The sequence below is a fragment of the Myxocyprinus asiaticus genome, chromosome 21 (genome assembly GCF_019703515.2).
Source record: "Myxocyprinus asiaticus isolate MX2 ecotype Aquarium Trade chromosome 21, UBuf_Myxa_2, whole genome shotgun sequence".
Lineage (NCBI taxonomy): Eukaryota > Metazoa > Chordata > Actinopteri > Cypriniformes > Catostomidae > Myxocyprinus > Myxocyprinus asiaticus.
The window spans coordinates 40591014-40603671 of NC_059364.1; positions in this window are offsets into that span (position 1 = coordinate 40591014).

Here is a 12658-nt window from a genome sequence, read left to right on the forward strand (position 1 = left end):
TCTGATCAGTCTTCGGCTACGTAACCCCATACGCAGTAGGGTGCGATGCACTGTGTGTTGTGACACATTCCTCCCGTAAACATCGTTAAAATTTTCTGTGTCTTGTGCCACATTAGACCTTCTGTCAGTTCGGACCAGACGGGATAGCCTTCGTTGCCCTCGCGCATCAATGAGCCTTGGGCTCCCAACACCCTGTCACTGGTTTGTGGTTTGCCCCTCCTTGGACCACTGTCGGTAGGTACTCACCACTGCTGACTGGGAGCACGCCACAAGTCTTGCCATTTCAGAGATGCGCTGACCCAGTTGTCTGACCATAACAATTTGGTCCTTGTCAAAGTCGCTCAGGTCTTTACTCCTGCCCATTTCTCCTGCATTCAACACATTGCCAACGAGAACTGATTGTTTGATTATCATCTAATCAACCCAGACCTTGACATGTGGCCTTGTTAGGAGATGATCAACATTATTCGCTTCACCTGTGAGTGGTCATAATGTTTTGGCTGATCAGTATAAGTGTAAAACATTTTGGAGAATTCTTGCATAGCTCTTGCCACACAATGACAGTTCATAGTGGCCTGTTGCTGTCAAACACCATAAACACACCATAAAATAAAACATTTTGAATAGAGATCACCAAGGCCAATTGAACATGACCCAAAACTTGCAAATGTCAAGTTCTATGTTGTAATTATACTATAACAACATTTCTGCTAAATCTGATGAGTTTTCAGAGTTTCAACTCGATTCTATTCACCAGTAATTCAATTGAGATGGTTGAAAAAGTGCAATGAACTCACAACAGGAGGTTGTAACTTTTGGCACCACTGGGATTTTACTTGAAAATTTAAAGGGATAGTTCACCCAAAAATGAAAATTCTCTCATTATTCACTTACCCTGATGCCATCTCTGATGTGTACGACTGTCTTTCTGCAGCAGAACACAAATGAAGATTTTTATAAGAAGATAGAGCTCTATCAGTCCTTGTAATAGAAGTACAGGGGTGCCAGTACTTTGACGGTCCAAACATCATATTTAGTTAGCAATAAAGTAATCTCCTCTCTCTTCTGAAGCAATTAGATAGGTTTATTTAAGAAACAAATTGATAATTAAAATGTTCTTAACTTTAAATCGGTGCTTCCATCCAGGGCTCTGATGATGTTTGAAATGGCCAGCTCTCGCATGACATTCATTCTTCTGTTGTAAATTTGAGGACTCAAGATGGCGCCGAGTATGGCTGCTGCGTTGCGAGCTCCGACACAACATAGCAATGGTTTGTTTGTTTTGTTTACAATTCTTATGTTTTTTGTCTTGGATGTTGTCTGCCTTATTGTCTACGACAGACAAACACTTTTGGACATTGGCTCAGCGATCTCACACCGTAAACCGGACTTCACATTCCTCAATGCCGACCCGCTGTTTACAAACACGCAAGCGGAGCCCTTTGTCTGGGCAGCACGGCCGCGGAAACGCAAAAGGAAACAGAGCCGGCGTTCTCATCAGAGTAAGACGCCGTGCAAATCGACCCCCGCTACCCACTATTCTACTGGCAAATGTTCAGTCTCTGGATAACAAGCTCTGCGAGCTGAAAGCGCGGATCTCTTTCCAACGAGAGACGAGGGACTGCTGCGTTATCTGCCTTACGGAAACTTGGATGTCTGCGGAGATTCCAGACTCAGCCATTGAACCCGCGGGGTTCTCCATGCTCCGAGCGGACAGAGCGAAAGACCTCTCAGGTAAAACTAGAGGAGGTGGTGTATGTTTTATGATCAACAAATCCTGGTGTGATCAGAGGAACGTACATTCCATCAAGTCTTTCTGTTCTCCTGATCTGGAATTTCTTATGCTTCTGTGTCGACCATTCTGGCTACCGAGGGAATTCACAGCGGTCATTATCACAGCTGTGTACATTCCCCCACAAGCCGACACAGACCGGGCACTCAAGGAACTGTATGGGAGTATAAGTGAGCAGGAAACCGTGTACCCTGAGGCCGCGTTCATTGTGACCGGGGACTTTAATAAAGCCAGTTTAAAATCAGTCGCACCAAAATATCACCAGCACATTAGTTTCAACACACGAGGGGACCGGGTTTTGGACCATTGCTACTCTCCGTTCCGGGATGGCTACAAATCCCTCCCCCGCCCACCATTTGGCAAATCGGACCACTCTTCCATTCTGCTTCTGCCCGCTTACAGGCAGAAACTGAAACAGGAAGCACCCACCCTCAGGACGATCCAGTGCTGGTCGGACCAATCAGACTCTACCCTACAAGACTGTTTTGATCGCACGGACTGGGAGATGTTCCGGTCCGCCTCTGATGACGACATCGAGCTTTACGCTGATAGCGTAATGTGTTTCATCAGAACGTGTGTAGAGGAAGTGATTCCGACCAGAACTGTGCGAATCTATCCGAATCAGAAGCCGTGGATCAACAGCGATGTTCGCGCGGCACTTAATGTGCGGACCTCCGCTTTTAATTCCGGGAACGCGGAGGAGCATAAACAAGCCAGTTATGCCCTCCGAAAAACTATCAAAACAGCAAAACGCCAGTACAGGAGTAAGATTGAGGGACAGTTTAACACCACCAACTCTAGAAGCATGTGGCAGGGAATTAACATCATCGCGGACTTTAAAGGGAATAAAAACTCCGCCATGAACACCGCTGCCTCTCTACCGGATGAGCTAAATACTTTTTATGCTCGTTTCGAGGGAAATAACACCGCCCTCGCGGAGAGAGCTCTCGCGGCCGAAGCTACAGAGGTTAGTTCACTCTCCGTCTCTGTAGCGGATGTAACCCGATCCTTCCGACGGGTGAATATCCGCAAAGCCGCGGGTCCAGACGGCATTCCAGGCCGCGTCATCAGAGCGTGCGCGAACCAGCTGGCTGGTGTTTTTACGGACATTTTCAACCTTTCCCTCTCTCTGTCTGTAGTCCCCACATGCTTTAAAACATCCGCCATTGTGCCTGTTCCAAAACAATCGAAAATAACTTGTTTAAATGACTGGCGTCCTGTTGCTCTGACCCCCATCATCAGCAAATGTTTTGAGAGACTAATCAGAGATTACATCTGCTCTGTATTACCACTCAATCTTGACCCGCTGCAGTTTGCTTACCGCAACAACCGCTCCACTGATGATGCCATTGCATCTACAATACACACTGCTCTCTCCCACCTGGAAAAAAAGAACACTTATGTGAGAATGTTGTTTGTAGACTACAGCTCAGCATTCAACACCATAGTGCCCTCCAAGCTAGATGAGAAACTCCGGGCTCTGGGCTTAAACAGCTCGCTGTGCAGCTGGATCCTGGACTTCCTGTCAAGCAGACGCCAGGTGGTTAGAATAGGCAGCAACATCTCCTCATCACTGACCCTCAACACTGGAGCCCCACAGGGCTGTGTTCTCAGCCCACTACTGTATTCCCTGTACACACATGACTGTGTGGCAACACATAACTCCAATGCCATCATTAAGTTTGCTGATGACACGACGGTGGTAGGTCTGATCACTGACAATGATGAAACAGCCTACAGAGAGGAGGTGCACACTCTGACACACTGGTGTCAGGAGCACAACCTCTCCCTCAACGTCAGTAAGACAAAGGAGCTTGTGGTGGACTTCAGGAGAAAAGACAGAGAACACAGTCCAATCACCATCAATGGAGCACCAGTGGAGAGAGTCAGCAGCTTCAAGTTCCTGGGTGTCCACATCACTGAGGAACTCACATGGTCCGTCCACACTGAAGTCATTGTGAAGAAGGCTCATCAGCGCCTTTTCTTCCTGAGACGGCTGAGGAAGTTTGGAATGAACCGCCACATCCTCACACGGTTCTACACCTGCACTGTGGAGAGCATCCTGACTGGCTGTATCTCCGCCTGGTACGGCAATAGCACAGCCCACAACCGCAAAGCACTGCAAAGGGTGGTGCGAATTGCCAAACACATCATCGGAGGTGAGCTTCCCTCCCTCCAGGAAATATATACAATGCGGTGTGTGAAAAAAGCTCGGAGGATCATCAGAGACTCCAGCCACCCGAGCCATGGGCTGTTCTCACTGCTACCATCAGGTAGGCGGTATCACAGCATCAGGACCCGCACCAGCCGACTCCATGATAGCTTCTTCCCCCAAGCAATCAGACTTCTGAACTCTTGATCTCCCACGATCAAAATACATCAGCCCTGCACTTTATTACTCTTTTATCTCACACCGGACTGTCATAAATTATATTACTGTTATTATATTATGTCTCTCTTAACAACTGACTATCAACCGACAGCCTGAATGTCAATACAGTACAATACTGTACATTCTATATATATACTTTTTTCATATATATTTTAATTTTTATTGAATAATGCGTATCTATATAGTATCTATATAGTAAAAAACAAAACAAAAAAAAAAACAGCATATTGTATACTGTACAGTGTATGTTATTATTTGTATATTGTTGAGTGTAATTGTGTATAACAGATGTTTAAATTGTGTTGTGTTAATTTGATGTTTTAAGTTGTGTATAACAGATGTTTAAATTGTGTTGTGTTAATTTGATGTTTTAAGTTGAGTGTAATTATGTATAACAGATGTTTAAATTGTGTTGTGTTAATTTGATGTTTTAAGTCGAGTTTAATTATGTATAACAGATGTTTAAATTGTGTTGTGTTAATTTGATGTTATTGTAAATTGGTATATGTCTCATCACTGTCACGACTGCTATGTTGATCGGAACTGCACCCAAGAATTTCACACACCATTGCACTTGTGTATATGGCTGTGTGACAATAAAGTGATTTGATTTGATTTGAAATAAGCACCGCTTCCGAATTCTCGTGTGAACTCGCTAACGTGCTTACGCCACACTTCGCATCAGCTGCTGGCTGGAAGCGCTTTTTAAAAGTTAATGACTTTTTAATTATCTATTTTTTACACAAATGCTTCGATTTGCTTCAGAAGACATTCATTGATCAACTAGAGTCATGTGGATTTCTTTTATGCTGCCTAAATATGACTTTTGGACCGTCAAAGTGCTGGCACCCATGTACTTCTATTATAAGGACCTGACAAATCTTCTTATAAAAATCTTCATTTGTGTTCTGCTGCAGAAAGACAGTCATACACATCTGGGATGGCATCAGGGTAAGTGAATAATGAGAGAATTTTCATTTTAAGGCATGCAGCAAGCTAAAGTTTTACATTTTAGTGAGATTTTAAAAAAAAAATTTATGTGCTGTTTCATGTATACAGTATCAGCATAGTTATCGTTCGTTGATTTTCAATTAGTAAAATTTGCCGCTCGTTATTTTCACATGCAAATGAGCTTTTGATTCGCTGCAAGTGTTTGCCAGAAGTTTGCAGCTCTTCTCTGGTAGTGGTGAACCTCCGGCAACCCTTTGGCAACAATGGACAATTTGCCGCAAGTTTGCCGCAAAGCTCATTTCCATGTGAAAATTATCAGTGGTGAATTTGCGGCAAGTTTGCGACAAATTTGCTATGAACTCTCGATTTTCTTAAGGGATTTTTACTCTTCTGGTTGGTAATATTTATTTATTTTTTTTTTAATTTTTTTTTTTTCATGTCATTAACCTCATTTTTTGTATTAGTTGCACAATTGTTTTCTGTAATATACAGTGGCCAGAAAGGTTATTTGGACACCCAGCCACACTTGAGAATGTTTGAAAATTATTGTATTTTGAATGTCAAACCCACTGAAATCTACAGACAAAAGATTCTGGACCTTATTTTCAGAACTACATTCAATTACCATTTTTTGCAATTACTTTTTAACAAAATTTTTAGTAGATGTATGAAGTCAGTTCCACCCAAGTTCACTCAGGTGATCTAGCAAAGTAACCACAGGTGTAGTTAAACTATGGACATATTCCACTAACATTTAACAACCAGAAAGTGTCCAAATAGCTTGTGCTATCTTTCTTTAAAATAGATGCCACTTGGTTTGAGTGTGGTTTAAGTGTCTAGATACACCATAAATAGTCCATATGACTTGTTTGCTATATTCCAAGCCAAACAACAACAACAAAATCAAATATGCCACTTATGGTCAGAGACTATTTAGCCTTGAGATGGAGCAATCGTATTAAAATTAATGGAAGAAATTGGAACACCAAATATGGCAGATGTAGATAAGGAAGTTCCGCCTTCCAGGTAAAAGAGTTAATCAGTTTTTACATACAGACATCGCCTGTCAGTCAAATCAAGAACGTGCATGGGCATTAGCTGGACAAGCCTGAAAAATAGAATTTTTAGCGTGATCAGAACTAAAGATGCACAATATATGATAACATTTTTGTCAGATTTAACTACTGATTTAAAATATGTTTTCTGATCGTAAACTTGACCAACCGTTTTGGAGATTTCGGTCTTTCCCCTTTCAAGTAGATATGAGCAGTACTTTTATGCCGCTTGTTTACAAAAAATAGCTGCCTAGACGCGTTCCAAAGATGGCCGACAAGTGGACTGACTTGCCTTGCATTTGGTTAAAATACATGCAAGATCTAGAAAAGCTTTGTGTTTTTAGAGTCCTATCTGTGCCATAAGCGCCATATTTGATCTGAGAGCTGCATAATGACTTAATGGAATAAAAATAAAAAATACAAATAAAAATCTGTCATTATTTGCTCACCTTCATGTCATTCCAAACTCATATTGTATTATTTATTTATTTTTATTTTAAATCTTCACATGGCACTTCATAGTGACCATGTTCTGTCAAGCTAAAAAAATAAAATAAAATAAAACTCATTAATACCACCATAAAAGTAGTACATATGACTTGTGTGCTCTATCCTAAGTCCTCTGAAGCCATACAATCACTTTGTGTGATGAACAGACTGATTTATTTTTCTTTTATTTATTGTCATAACCAGAAAGTCACTGATTTCACTGCAGTAATGAATGAGCTTTTGAGACTTGCCAACTCACCCAAGGCTGTTTGACAAGTGTAGGTCCTTCTAAGTGTTTAAAAAAACAGATGCCACACTCTCTAAATCACTGGGTTTATATGGGAAGAGGGTTCACATCAGTCAAGAGGTCTTTGGGTCTCTCATCGAGAGCAAGAGTGATTGATGATCTTCAAGGCCTGAGGTGCACTGTCTTCTCCTGGGTGGTCTCTCCTGGGCAATGTCAAGAGGCACTTTTGGGACAGAATGAAGAAGGTCACAAAATGTCCTCTAAACCTACCTGTGTAGCGTTTAAGATAAATAAGTGGTTTTAAAAGTGTCGGAACAGGACCTTGGAGCAGTGGAAGAAGGTCGCCTGGTCCAATGAATCCCGTTTTCTTTTACATCATGTGGACAGTCCTGTATGTGTGCGCAGTTTACCTGGGGAAGTGATAGCACCAGGATGCACTGTGGGAAGACAACAAGCTGATGGAGGGAGTGTGATGCTCTGGGCATTGTTCTGCTGGGAAACACTGGGTCCGGCCATTCATGTGGATGTCAATTTGACACGTGCCACCTACCTAAACATAATTGCAGACCAGGTACACCCCTTAATGGCAATGGTATTCCCTGATGGCAGTGGCCTCTTTCAGCAGGATATTGTGCCCTGCCACACTGCACACATTGTTTGTGAATGGTTTGAAGAACTTGATGAAGTGTTCAAAGTGTTGCCCTGGCCTCCAAATTCTCCAGATCTCAATCCAATTGAGCATCTGTGGGATGTGCTGGACCATCAAGTCTGTTCCACGGCTCCACCTTGCAACTAACAGGACTCGAAGGATCTGCTGCTAATGTCATGGTGCAGATACCACAGGATACCTTCAGGGGTCTTGTAGAGTCCATGCTTCGGCATGAGGTCGGCCCTGTTTTGGCAGCACGTGAAGGACCAACAGAATATTAGGCAGGTGATCATAATGTTTTGACTCAGTGTATATCCACTGTTAGGCACGCTGTCAGAAGACAATGTACATTTTTGTACCTAGGGGGACAAAACATAACAATTAACCTTTAAAAGGTACACAATAGTCAAGTCATTTTTATTTGTATAGCGCTTTTCACAACACACATCGTTTCAAAGAAGCTTTACAGAAAATCATGCATTAACAAAAAACTAAACTGTAATATCTATAAAGTCTTGAAGTGATGATTGTGTAGTTTGATTAAATATGATTGTAAATTGTGTATAGAAATTAAATAATTAAATAATAATTGTATTTAGAACCCCTTTGAGCAAGCTGAAGGCCACTGCGGCAAGGAACACAAAACTTCATAAGATGTTGGTTAATGGAAAAAATTAACCTTGGGAGAAACCAGGCTCACTCTAGGTGCCAGTTCCCCTCTGGCTAAACATGAAAATGATGCCAATATCAGTTATTTATGTGCAGTGCAAGTCATGGTTTTAAATGAGTAAATTAAGTAAGCGTTAAGGTCCATTGTTTTGTTTTGTTTTTAATTTTTTTTTTTTTTTTTTACTGTAATATTTAATGACTAATGTCTTTGAAGTCCATCCTGGATTAACTGCAGAAGTTCACATTGATGCATTGTCCTTTGTTAGTTGGCTGATTAAGGCTTTTGATGGCAATTAAATGATAGTCTGTTGTGGTGATGGGGGCGTGGTTGTGTGTCTGTTTGCGGGAGAGAGGGAGTGGTGTGGCTCGTCAAGTTGGTTGACATGATCTCTAACAGCTGTTTCTTGTTACAGTGATAGCAGGGAGAGGCCTCAAAATCAGCCAAAACACGCCAGAGAGCAGAGAGAGAAGGACACGAGTGTGCAGCAACTGGTGTGGCTTATTTGAGTGTTCTTATGTTTTTAGTGTTGTGAAGCTGAGATTTCAAGTAGTTTATGCCTAAGTATTGTTAGGGAGACTATTCCATAGTTTAGGAGACAAGTATGAAAAGGATCTACCACCTTTTGTGGATTTTGATATTCTTGGAATTATTAACAAGCCCGAATTTTGTGATCGTAATGAACGTGACGGAATATAGCATGTCAGAAGGTCACTTAAGTACTGTGGAGCTAGACCATTCAAAGCTTTGTATGTGGTTAACAGAATTTTAAATTAATACGAAATTAAACAGGTAGCCAATGTAACGACGATAAAATGGGGCTAATAAGATCATATTTCTTGGTTCTAGTCAGCACTCTGGCAGCTGCATTTTGAAGCAATTGAACAATTTATTGAACTTTCTGGACATCCTCCCAGTAATGCATTACTATAATGTAGACTTGAGGTCATGAATGCATGAATTAGTTTTTTCGCATCATCAACAGAGAGCATGTGCCGTAATTTAACAATATTCCTCAGGTGGAAGAATGCTATTCTACAAACATTGGAAATGTGATTTTCAAAGGACAGATTGCTATCAAATATAACACCTGAGTTCTTTGCTATGGAAGACGACGTAACAGTACATCCATCGAGAGTCAAATTATACTTTAGCTGCTTATTTTTGGAGGTTTTTGGTCCAATCATTAGTACCCCTGTTTTGTCGGAATTGAGTAGAAGGAAATTTCTGGCCATCCAATCTTTGATTTCATTGATACACTCTGCTAATTTGGAGAATCGTGAATTTTTGTTGGGTTTAGAAAAAAAGTTGGGTTTCGGATGGCATAATAGTGGAAACTTATTCCATGATTCCTGTTAATATCTCCCAGGGGAAGTATGTACAAGGAGAAAAGCAGAGGTCCTAAAACTGATCCCTGTGGCACACCATACTTAACTTTTGTTTGATTAATAGGTCCTTGGGTTACAATTATGCATGCAAAACGATTTATAAACTCTCACTAGAGGTATAAAAAAGGCCCTCTTGAGGGTACCACTCCATTGATGGCCACTGTACCTTAAAAGTTTCTCTTTTTTTCTGAGAATGCATTGTTAGTAGACTTATAGACTTAGTAGGCTTATGAATAACCCGATCGACACGGGTAGATTTCAGTGCCATGTAAACACCTTACCCGGTGTTCTTACCCGCTCATCCAATGTACGCATGTATTGAGTGCATACCTCTTCACGGTTTGAAGTCAAAAGTAGAGAATAAATACACTAATGAAAAAAGTGTGTTTTAAAGTAGTTTATTTTCACATTTCCACATGGCTAAATGTGCCAATATTTGAAGAATCACCCAAATACTAGACACTTTAAATAGTCCTGCTGATTGCTTCAGTATAAATCACAGGTCCATTTGGCTAAATATCTGTAAATGGATAAGTCAGATGTTGGGGTCAGGGACCTCCCTGTGTCATCAATGGGACAGCTATATGTTTAAAGTGAGCGCATTCCTAAATATTTTCCTTCAGGAATCCTTCAAGGAATTTAGATTGAACAGAAATCAACACTTTTATTTGCTTTATTTGCTTATTTGATTTTGATTTTAATCCAACAATGTCATATGCGCGTCAAGTTAGGGTTGAGCAGTATAACAGTATCCTGTGATGGTAGAGATATGTCAACTGGTAGAAATTTTGCTATACCATTTATTTTGCATATGTAGGCTTATTTGGGTGGCTGTCAATGGGCTGGATTGCTTACATTATTTACATGTAAAGGCTCCGATACATTTATGGTGAAATTCTTCTAGAAAGAAGGTCGAAGCAGCTGAGCTACAGGATACCATGTGCGAATGTTTGGACACTCTCACGCTGCTGGGGCCGGCATTTAGATGAGCATTTAAATACGAGATGCACCCTGTCCTACTTATAAAACATTCACCAATGTGACATTAAAAAAAATTTATTCTGTGATTACATACCCTTATTATGTGAATAGAATCCACATAAGATCAGTAAAATAAGCTTTTTTAACCACTCTGTGTGATTTGTCATGTTTACATTCTGCATTCATTGCGCTAAGGCTAAAGTTAACACGCTATACGAGGTCATAATATGAACTGATTACCCTCTGTTAATGTATTTTATAGACTTAATCTAAAAAAATCACATGACATGGTTTTGGAAAATATCTCTATGCAAAAAAATCGTATCGATGTAGGTAAGTTTGCACCAGCTCGGCGACTCTGCACACCAATGTGTTCATGTTGACTGATCTCAACTGAGTGAAGAAATCAATACTGTGGTGTCACAGTAGGTAGAGCACCGGGTCACACTCACGGATTACATTGATCAATGGCATGTGTTCAACAGCCGGTACAACGTTTTCTGAAAGTTCGCACTGGCAAGCTGTTTCAAACGACCGCAACAAACTTAAAAACAATTTCTTTTTGGACAGTTTTTGTTCAATATGACGTCAAAATCATTTTTTCATCAATTTCACTAGAAGTATATTGGAGGCTTCACCTTAAAGCTGAAGTATGTAGTTTTTGCGAAACTAGCGCCACTGAACAGAATTGCAAAAATAAAAAATGTTTTCAAAACAGCTTTCTGAATATGCACTCATCTGCAGTTGTTCAGATAGTCCCGCCCCCAGCTCATGCCATTAGTTGAGTAACGTTGTTGGGGTGGGTCTAAGCAGGTCTCTCAAAACAAACAGGGATTTTTATAGTGCCACAGAGAAATAGTGTTTACAGTTTTCCAGAAAGTTAACCTATGAATGGCTTACTTATAGTTGTCTCTGCATATTAAGCTGGGATAGAAGAAAGTATTTGAACACTGAAAAAGTAACATACTTCTGCTTTAAGGAGCTTTTTCTACCTGATCTAACCCTTAAAATGTGTTTTGTTGGACTTATCAAATTTTTTCAGGTTGATTCAGATATGGATCTAACGCTATGGATATAATGAACAAACAATGTAAGAGCTGAATCCATGCATCTCAGCAAGCCTCTTACGTTGCTTGGAGAAGAGTTATTTTGTCATAGAGGTTGTGGTCTAACACTTTCCATCTCCAGGAGGAGAAGAACTACACAAATGGATTCAGAAAAGGAGAATATTGTGGAAGAAGCACCATCACACTATGTGGGTGATTTTCAAACCACTCATGCAGCACAGTATGGTGGAATTGGACATTGTCCCAAAACACAAGAAAACTTTTGCTGAAGTTGTTCTTGCTCTTCCTCTGGAAAGAGGATGAGGAAGTTTACTGTAAAAACTAGCAGTCTTGCTATATACAGTATTGTATAACCCCAAGTCAAGACAACAAAGCACAAATGGTGATGTTGGGTTCTCATTGACCCTTGTTGTCGATTTTGTCATGCAGACCAATGCCATTCCTCCCTCTTATTTTTATTATTATTTTTTGTTTTGTTTTAGATTGAAGTCACTGTAGATCTGCTATTAGGCTGAACTCTCTGTCTTAGAGAGAGATCATAATTCAAAACATGATCAACTTGCAGGGGTGTCAAACTCGGTTCCTGGAGGGCCACAGTCCAGCAGAGTTTAGCTCCAACCCTAATTAAACACACCTGAAGCAGCTAATCATGGTCTTCAGGAGTGCTTGAAGATTACAAGGAGGCATTTTGGAGCAGGGCTGGAACTAAACTCTGCAGGGCTGCGGCCCTCCAGGAACTGAGTTTGACATCCCTGGGGTGTGTCTCAGATCATTTAAGCCTCTTTTGTGTCTTCTTTAATCTCCTCTTCCTTTCTGATCACCATCATTACACCATCTCCACTTGCTTTTTTCTTGACTCTTTCAATACCCATCCCTGAAATAGTTAAGAAAACCTTGAGCTGTCCTGATCTCCCTTCTATTTCCTATTTCTTTACCCACTATATCTCATCCTTTTCTTCCTCTGTTTCTTCTTTCTCATT